General features: G+C 38.9%; 1 non-coding gene across 1 annotated transcript; it reads left to right on the top strand.

Annotated features, from left to right (window-relative positions):
• Positions 1-7,353: 7,353 nt before the first annotated feature.
• LOC127099843 (small nucleolar RNA R71) lies at positions 7,354-7,460 on the top strand. Its single transcript, XR_007794310.1, has one exon. It is a non-coding gene; the product is annotated as a small nucleolar RNA R71 (small nucleolar RNA).
• The last annotated feature ends 1,446 nt before the right edge of the window (positions 7,461-8,906 follow it).

Raw genomic sequence — 8,906 nt, 5'->3', positions numbered from 1 at the left:
GAGGGATTCTGGGGTAGACTTGACCTTCTACAGGGAACTGTAGCATGGTGGTCAATTGGTTTTGGGATAAGGAGTACTCGGTGTTGAACATACGGAAGGTTGCGGTACCGGTTAAGAATTCGTCTTCACCGGTGGGAGTGTTGTATGCATATGAACTTAAAAATTCTAAGGTTAGGGAGGGGTAGGTAGGTTGATTATGGGTGCAAAGAAAGGTTAGATCGGCAAGGCGGAGCATCCACTCGATACCTTGAAGTAATCCTAATTGTTGTAAACAAGTTGAATCAGGATACCTGGTAGAGGTGACACCTCGTTGTTGGAAACGCTCGAATTGCTCTCTTTGATAGTTATCATCTTCGGATCAGAAGATGATGTTTCCAAAATTTTGATTTCCCGCCATACTGATGAATGAGTTGGAAGAAGTAATTAGGAAAGAAAAGAAATATATTTGATTGTATAGAATAGTTGTGATGTAGGAAGAAAGGTATGGTGGGTATTTATAGGGAAAAATTTGGAAGTTGGAACGGGAGTGGTTGAAAAGTAAATAAATGTGGGTAAATGTGAATAAATGGGGAAGGTAAAAAGAATGAAGAGGTGTAACGGTCGTCTCCAACGTCTTTGTAACGTTCACCTAGTCAGAGAGGTGTTACGCTCGTTACAGGGGCATGACGGGCGTCACAAGCATTTAGCGTGACGTCCGTGATAGATTGTGTGACGCTCGTCACACAGTTATATTGGCATGGTTTCTGCTTGCGCTCTTCATAATAATTATAGTAATTTATTTTTATGATTTTGTTTTGCTTTAGATTATTTTATTTGCTATTTAAATTTCCCCTGCATGCTATTCTACTTTGCATAATAGTGCATAAATATATTTTTCTTTAATAAGTCATGTAGGCAACAACAGTAGAGAGCATTATTGATAGATATTGCATAATTCATAATAAAGTAAAATAAATCAATAGCTTCATAAAATAATCATAATGTAATATTGGAAGAAAAAACAAAAATGCGAAAAAGAAACAAATACGAACTTAATTTGAAATAACATTAATGAATAATCTAACTTAAAACTAAATAACTAAGGAAAACAACTTCTATCCATCTGCATGATCTCTGGCCGGAGGAGCAAAGGAGTTAACACGGTTTTACAACTCGTGGAACTGATTTGTCATACCGTTCATGTATCTCAGAAATTCTTGTCCCATTTTAGCTAACTCTTCTCTGAGGGCGTCTTGTTCTGACATCAAAGCTTCAATGGCGGTGTTATAATCAGTTCCAGGCATATGATGTCTAAGGTCGGGTATTGCCGATTCGTTGGTCTGAACAGGTTGAGGAGGAGGATCAATATCATAATAACCAGATGGTGTCTGAGGGTCAGATTCAGCATAAGGGATCTGGTCATCACAAATCTCATAGTCCTGGATGGATTCAGTGGATATAGCAGGAGAGGGTGTTTCGTTCAGATTATAGAGCCAGTTACTGCGGTTATGAACACTAGTCCTAGGATCGGGCATGGTGAAAAGGCAAAGAACTTGGTTATTAATTATAAGCTCAAACTCGTCAGATCCAAGGTTTGCTATAAACATAGTGTTGAAGAGGAAGGGTATACTCATAATAGTAATGCCACAAAAAGGGCTTAAGTCAAGCATAGGCTGACGTAATCCGATAGCATTACCAATCATGGTTATCAAACCGCCTATTCGAATTGGTGCTCGTTCGTCTTGGATAAGGTGGTCTAAATTTGCCAACATAAAAGTGGCACCGTTTACTGGACGGTTCTGGGAAGCACAAAATATGATGAAGAGTTCATCACGTGAAACTGTGGTACTGTTTGGCTTCTTCCCAAATAAGGTGTGGGTCAGGATCTTATGGAAATAACGAAAGGCCGGGTTATGTATGTTTCCAGAGAGAAACTCATGTTCCTCGGGATCGTCATTTCCAGTCAAGCTTCCCCAAAAGTGTTCAAGTTCTCTATATTCAAAAAGTTCTTCTTGGCTCACTGTGAATGTGTCAAAGGAGGTAGGGAACCCTAAAAGGTTGGTAAAGGCTTGGATATTAAATTGATACTCCATGTTAAACATTCTGAACTGAATAAAACCTCTGCTTATTCCTTTTCCATGGCTGGGTAGATAGATCAGGGAACTAAGGAATTCTAGTGTTAGTCTCCGGTAAGTGACGAATTGTCTACAGATAGGAGAGGTTTCCCACCCAATCTGATTCAACAAATACAGGACACTTTGTCTTAGTCCAAGGGCAGTCATTGCCCAGTCATCAGCATACAGGCTAGGTAGCATCTCTCTCGTGGCTAGTTCCTCAAACTTTTGTTTCTGAGCTTTTCCTCTGAATTTGATACCCATACGATCAATTTGTCCCATCAGGTTAGTGTTAGCTAGAGAAAAGAAAAACAAGAGTTTTAGTCAGGATTTGGCCAAATGCCGAAAGAAGAAGAGAAAAGTTTTTAATAAATTAAAATAAATTAAGAATGAATACTAAACAAAAATTAAAAGAATAATTAAGGAAGAAATAAAATATAAATATTTGTGGGTTGTCTCCCACTAAGCGCTTTGTTTAATGTCGCAAACTCGACATTAAAACTATCAATTATAATCTATAAGTTCTGGAGGCATTTCGTCTAAGTGCAAGACTTGCGAATCTTCATTGTTTTCTGCATAGTGATAATGTTTTAGACGTTGCCCATTTACGGTAAATGGTTCCATAGATTTGCCTTTAATTTCTACCGCTCCACTGGGAAAAACATTGGTGATTTGAAAAGGACCTGACCATCTAGATCGTAGTTTTCCCGGAAATAACTTTAGCCTAGAGTTAAATAAAAGGACTGTATCACCTTGTTTGAAGATTTTCCTTGATATGCGCTTGTCATGCCATTGTTTTGTTCTTTCTTTGTAGATTCTGGAATTTTCGTAAGCGTCTCTTCTGAGTTCCTCTAATTCGCTTATATCAAGGATTCTCTTTTCGCCGGCGGCCTTATAGTTTAAATTTAGATTTTTAATAGCCCAATAGGCTTTATGTTCTAATTCTACCGGGAGGTGACAGGATTTTCCATAAATGAGCTTAAATGGGGTTGTCCCTATGGGAATTTTGTAAGCAGTTCGGTAAGCCCACAAAGCTTCTGGTAATTTCAATGACCAGTCTTTCCTTGAAGTGGCGACTGTTTTCTCTAGTATCTGTTTGATTTCTCTGTTAGACACTTCCACTTGCCCACTGGTTTGAGGGTGGTAAGGTGTCGCAACTCTATGTCTTACGCCATACTTAAGCAGTAGTTTTTCGAGTACCTTGGATATGAAATGCGATCCACCATCACTGACTACTATTCTTGGGACACCAAACCTTGGAAATATTATATTCTTAAAGAGTCTAGTTACTACTCGTGTGTCGTTTGTTGGAGAAGATATAGCTTCAATCCATTTCGATACGTAGTCAACTGCCACGAGTATGTACTTGTTACCGAAAGAGAATGGAAACGGTCCCATGAAGTCTATTCCCCACACGTCGAAAATTTCTACTTCCAAAACGCTCTTTTGTGGCATCTCGTCACGTCTAGATATGTTTCCTGTGCGTTGACATCTGTCACATTTCTTAATAGCTGCATGTACATCCTTCCATATATTTGGCCAATAAAAACCGGCTTGTAGGATTTTAGAGCAGGTCTTGGATGTACTTGCATGTCCACCATAAGGAGCGGAGTGACAGTGTTGGATTATATTTTCTACCTCTTCCTCGGGTATACACCGACGGAAAATACCATCGGGGCCTCTTTTAAAAAGTAAGGGGTCATCCCAGTAATAGTGTTTTATGTCATAGAAGAATCGTTTCTTTTGCTGGTAGGATAAAGTAGGTGGAACTATTCCGGCAGCTAAATAATTTACGAGGTCAGCGTACCACGGTGTAACCGATATAGCTAAGGTGGTTTCTACCTGTTTATCATTGTTATTTTCGTCCAAAGTAGCTATAAGTTTATCGTACGAGAAATCATCGTTGATCGATGTTCTTTCCGGTTCAAGGTTCTCAAGTCTCGAGAGGTGATCTGCTACTACATTTTCAGTTCCTTTCTTGTCTTTGATTTCTAAATCGAACTCTTGTAGCAACAGGATCCACCTTAGGAGTCTAGGTTTAGCATCCTTTTTTGTTAAGAGGTATTTGATAGCAGCGTGGTCAGTGTAGATGATTATTTTGGCTCCGACCAAGTAAGAACGAAATTTATCTAGTGCAAACACTACTGCTAAAAGTTCTTTCTCGGTTGTGGCGTAATTCATTTGTGCTTCATCTAGAGTTCTACTTGCGTAATATATAACATGAAGCTTTTTATCCTTTCGTTGTCCTAAAACAGCACCTACAGCATAATCACTGGCATCACACATTATTTCGAATGGTTCATTCCAATCTGGTGTCTGCATTATGGGCGCGGAGATCAGTGCTTGTTTAAGCAATTGAAATGCTTCTAAACATCTATTATCGAATATGAATTCAGCATCTTTCATTAATAGTCCGGTCAAAGGTTTAGTTATTTTAGAGAAGTCTTTAATGAATCGTCGGTAAAAACTGGCATGTCCTAAGAAGCTTCGTACTTCTCTCACAGTTTTCGGGGGTTGAAGATTTTCGATTACCTCTATTTTGGCTTTGTCTACTTCAATTCCTCTGTTCGAGATGATGTGTCCTAAAACAATTCCTTCTTGTACCATAAAGTGACATTTTTCCCAATTAAGTACTAGGTTTACTTTTACACATCGCTCTAGAACTCTTTCTAGGTTTTCAAGGCATTCTTCAAAGCTTTGTCCGCATACAGAAAAGTCATCCATAAAGACTTCCATGATGTTTTCTAGAAAATCGGCGAATATTGCCATCATGCACCTTTGGAAGGTTGCGGGAGCATTGCACAAGCCAAACGGCATTCGTCTATAAGCGAAGGTACCAAAAGGACACGTGAATGTTGTCTTTTCTTGGTCATCAGGATGAATTGGTATTTGAAAGAAACCTGAATAACCGTCTAGATAGCAGAAATGAGAATGTTTTGCTAATCGTTCTAACATCTGGTCAATGAATGGTAAAGGGAAATGATTTTTTCGGGTTGCTTTGTTTAGTTTCCTATAGTCAATGCACATTCTCCATCCCGATTCGATTCGTTTGGTTATAGTTTCTCCTTTTTCATTTTCAATGACTGTTATACCTCCTTTCTTTGGTACTACGTGCACAGGACTAACCCATTTGCTATCAGATATAGGATATATGATACCTGCCTCTAATAACTTGGTTATTTCCTTCTTCACTACCTCACTCAGGATAGGGTTTAGTCTCCTCTGGTGTTCTCTAGAAGTTTTACAGTCTTCTTCTAGCATGATGCGGTGCATACAGATAGAAGGACTTATTCCTTTAAGATCGGTGATGTTGTATCCTAGTGCGGTTGGATATTTTCTTAAGATATGCAGGAGTTTTTCTGTTTCGAGTCTTCCTAGGTCAGCATTAACTATCACTGGTCGTTCAAGTTCTAAGTCTAGGAATTCATATCTCAGATTTTTGGGAAGTGTTTTCAAGTCTAGGGTTGGTTTCTTAAGGCATTGCGTAGGATCCGGTGTTATTGCTAAACATTGGTTAAGTTTGTCTTCTACAAGATAGTCAGATGATTTGTCTTTTTCTAACTCAGTTTCTTTTATGCATTCATCAATGATATCCATGAAGTAACATGTATCTTCTATTGCAGGTGCTTTCAAAAATTGAGAAAGAATGAACTCAATTTTCTCTTCTCCTACTTCGAAAGTGAGTCGTCCTCGTTTTACGTCTATGATTGCACCGACAGTTGCTAAGAACGGTCTTCCCAGTATAATGGGTGTAACTTCATCTTCTCTAATGTCCATAATTATAAAATCAGTTGGAATGTAGAATTGACCTATGCGCACTGGAACGTTTTCAAGAATTCCTACAGGATATCTAACGGAACGATCTGCTAGTTGCACAGACATTTTAGTTGGTCTTAATTCTCCCATTTCAAGTCTCTTGCATATGGATAAAGGCATAACACTAATACCGGCTCCTAAATCGCATAAGGCTTTGTCAATGACAAATTTTCCTATGTGACAGGGTATAGAGAAACTACCTGGGTCTTTAAGTTTAGGAGGCATATTCTGGATTATAGCGCTACATTCAGCGGTGAGTGTAATGGTTTCGCTATCTTCAAGTTTCCTTTTATTAGAAAGAATTTCTTTTAAAAACTTGGCATATGAGGGCATCTGCGTAATAGCTTCTGTAAACGGAATTGTGACGTTTAATTGTTTTAGTAGGTCAACAAATTTTTTGAATTGGCCCGCATCTTTGGTTTTAATAAGCCTTTGAGGGTAAGGGATAGGTGGTTTATAAGGTGGTGGAGGTACATAAGGTTCCTTCTTTTCTACGGTTTCCTTATTACTCTCTTCCTTTTCCTTAGGTTCACTTTCCTCAGTTGACTTTTCAGAGTTTTGGTTTTCTATCCTTGGGTCAGACGGTCCTTCCACTTCCGTTCCACTTCTCAGTATAATTGCATGAGCGTGGCTTCTCGGGTTAGGTTGGGGTTGGCCAGGAAATGTACCAGTTGGGGCAGCAGTAGGCGCTTGTTGTTGAGCTACTTGTGATATTTGTGTTTCCAGCATTTTGTTATGGGTAGCCAGGGCATCTACTTTACTTGCTAGTTGTTTAATTTGTTCGCCAGTGTGTACATTCTGGTTTAGGAAATCTTTATTGGTTTGCTGTTGAGAATCTATAAAGTTTTCCATCATGATTTCCAAGTTGGATTTCCTAGGGGCGTTATTGTTAGGTGTAGATGGGATCGGCTTTTGATATCCCGGAGGTATAGCTGGGGCTTGATTTGGAGATTGTCCAGGTGCGTATAAAGCATTATTACTCTTATATGAAAAATTGGGATGATTCTTCCAATTTGAGTTATAGGTATGCGAGTAGGGGCTTCCTTGAGCATAGTTTACTTGCTCCGCTTGGATTCCTGTTAGGAGTTGACAATCTGCAGGAGTGTGACCTTGGATTCCACAGACTTCGCAATTCTGAGTTATGGCTACCACGGTGGCTGGAGGTGATACATTTAAACTTTCAATTTTCTGGACCAGAGCATCCACTTTTGCATTAACATGATCAAGGTTACTTATCTCGTACATGCCAGTTTTCGTTTGAGGTTTTTCCACCATTGTTCGTTCGCTTCCCCACTGATAGTGGTTTTGAGCCATGCTTTCGATAAGTTGGTAAGCATCAGCATAAGGTTTGTTCATTAGTGCACCACCTGCGGCCGCGTCTATTGTTAACCTCGTGTTGTACAGGAGACCATTATAGAAGGTGTGAATTACTAACCAGTCTTCTAAACCATGGTGTGGACAAAGTCTCATCATGTCTTTGTATCTTTCCCATGCTTCGAAAAGAGACTCGTTATCTTTCTGTTTAAATCCATTTATCTGGGCTCTTAACATAGCTGTTTTGCTTGGCGGAAAATATCGGGCAAGAAAAACTTTCTTCAACTCGTTCCATGTGGTGACTGAGTTGGAAGGAAGAGATTGAAGCCATCTTCTAGCGCTATCTCTTAACGAGAAAGGAAAAAGACAAAGTCGAATTGCCTCTGAAGTGACACCATTAGCTTTAACAGTATCAGCGTATTGGACAAATACGGATAAATGAAGGTTTGGATCCTCGGTAGGATTTCCAGAGAATTGGTTCTGTTGCACTGCCTGCAACAGTGAAGGTTTAAGTTCAAAGTTGTTTGCTTCGATTGCGGGTGGAGCAATACTCGAATGCGGCTCATCTTGCGATGGAGCGGCGTAATCTCGAAGAGCACGAGCTGGTTCTGCCATCTCGGGTATCGAAGGGAAAATATTTTTGAAATCAGGAAGTTCAACAAGAGGGAGATTGTTTGCAGCACGATATTCCCGAATTCGTCGTAAGACTCGGAGATATAGTTCGATATCGTTGATTCGTAAGTAGAACGGCTCGCCTTGTGAGCGAGTATGTGGCATACAAATCAACGAAAGAAAGAAAAGAAAAAGAAAAGCCTTAGTCTCTACAGCGTAACAGAAGAGTTACGATATCGACTAAATAAAAGTCCCTGGCAACGGCGCCAAAAACATGATCGCGACTTTATGAGTCGAATTGGGGTACAAACTGCAAGTGCACAGTTCTATCGCGTAGTTTTAAAAGATATCGATCCCACGGGGACTTATGAATCGATATACCGTTTTCTAAGGTTACTTCGTAAAGCTAAGGCAGATGATACTTTGATTGTTAGGGGGAAAAGCTAAAACTAAACTAGAAATCTAGATTAAATATCAATTAAACGGATATCGGTATGCAGTTCGTCGTAATTAGGGAATCGAATCTTCGTTGGTTTCTTGGTTTTAAAATAAATCTTTTCAGTAGATACTATTGATTAAAAGTCTTATCTCAAACTCTCGCTCTGTTGAATAGACCATGACTTTATATTAACGTAGCTGTCACTTATTAGTTAAGTCAAAAATCACTTTTTGAAAACAATAGAATCCGTAGAAACTCTTTTTAAGAAAACACTAATCGTTTAAACACCCTTATCTCAAACTCTCGCTCTGTTGACTTAGGTTATATAATTAAATTCAAATGCTTAACTCTCGTCCTCACATTCAACCTTTAAAAATACTTTTTGAAAAAGATTAGAATTTAATTAACTCTAAAAATTGCTCTCGCCCTGATCTAGAATTAATGTCCAATGAACACTGTCCAGTCAAAAACTCAAACTCTCGTTCTATTGCTTTTAACTTCTTTATGTCTTTTACTTTCGTATAAAAACCTTGTTATTAAACCTGTAAATTGAGACCGTAAAAAGAGTGATTTTAATTTTAAATAAAACTTAACCAACTTAGTTTTGATTCCTTCATTCCGCTTACTTTACA

Source organism: Lathyrus oleraceus, chromosome 6 (assembly GCF_024323335.1).
Source record: "Lathyrus oleraceus cultivar Zhongwan6 chromosome 6, CAAS_Psat_ZW6_1.0, whole genome shotgun sequence".
In the NCBI taxonomy this organism is placed as follows: domain Eukaryota; kingdom Viridiplantae; phylum Streptophyta; class Magnoliopsida; order Fabales; family Fabaceae; genus Lathyrus; species Lathyrus oleraceus.
Note: the sequence above shows the minus strand (reverse complement) of the source record. Positions and strands in the feature narration are given on the sequence as shown.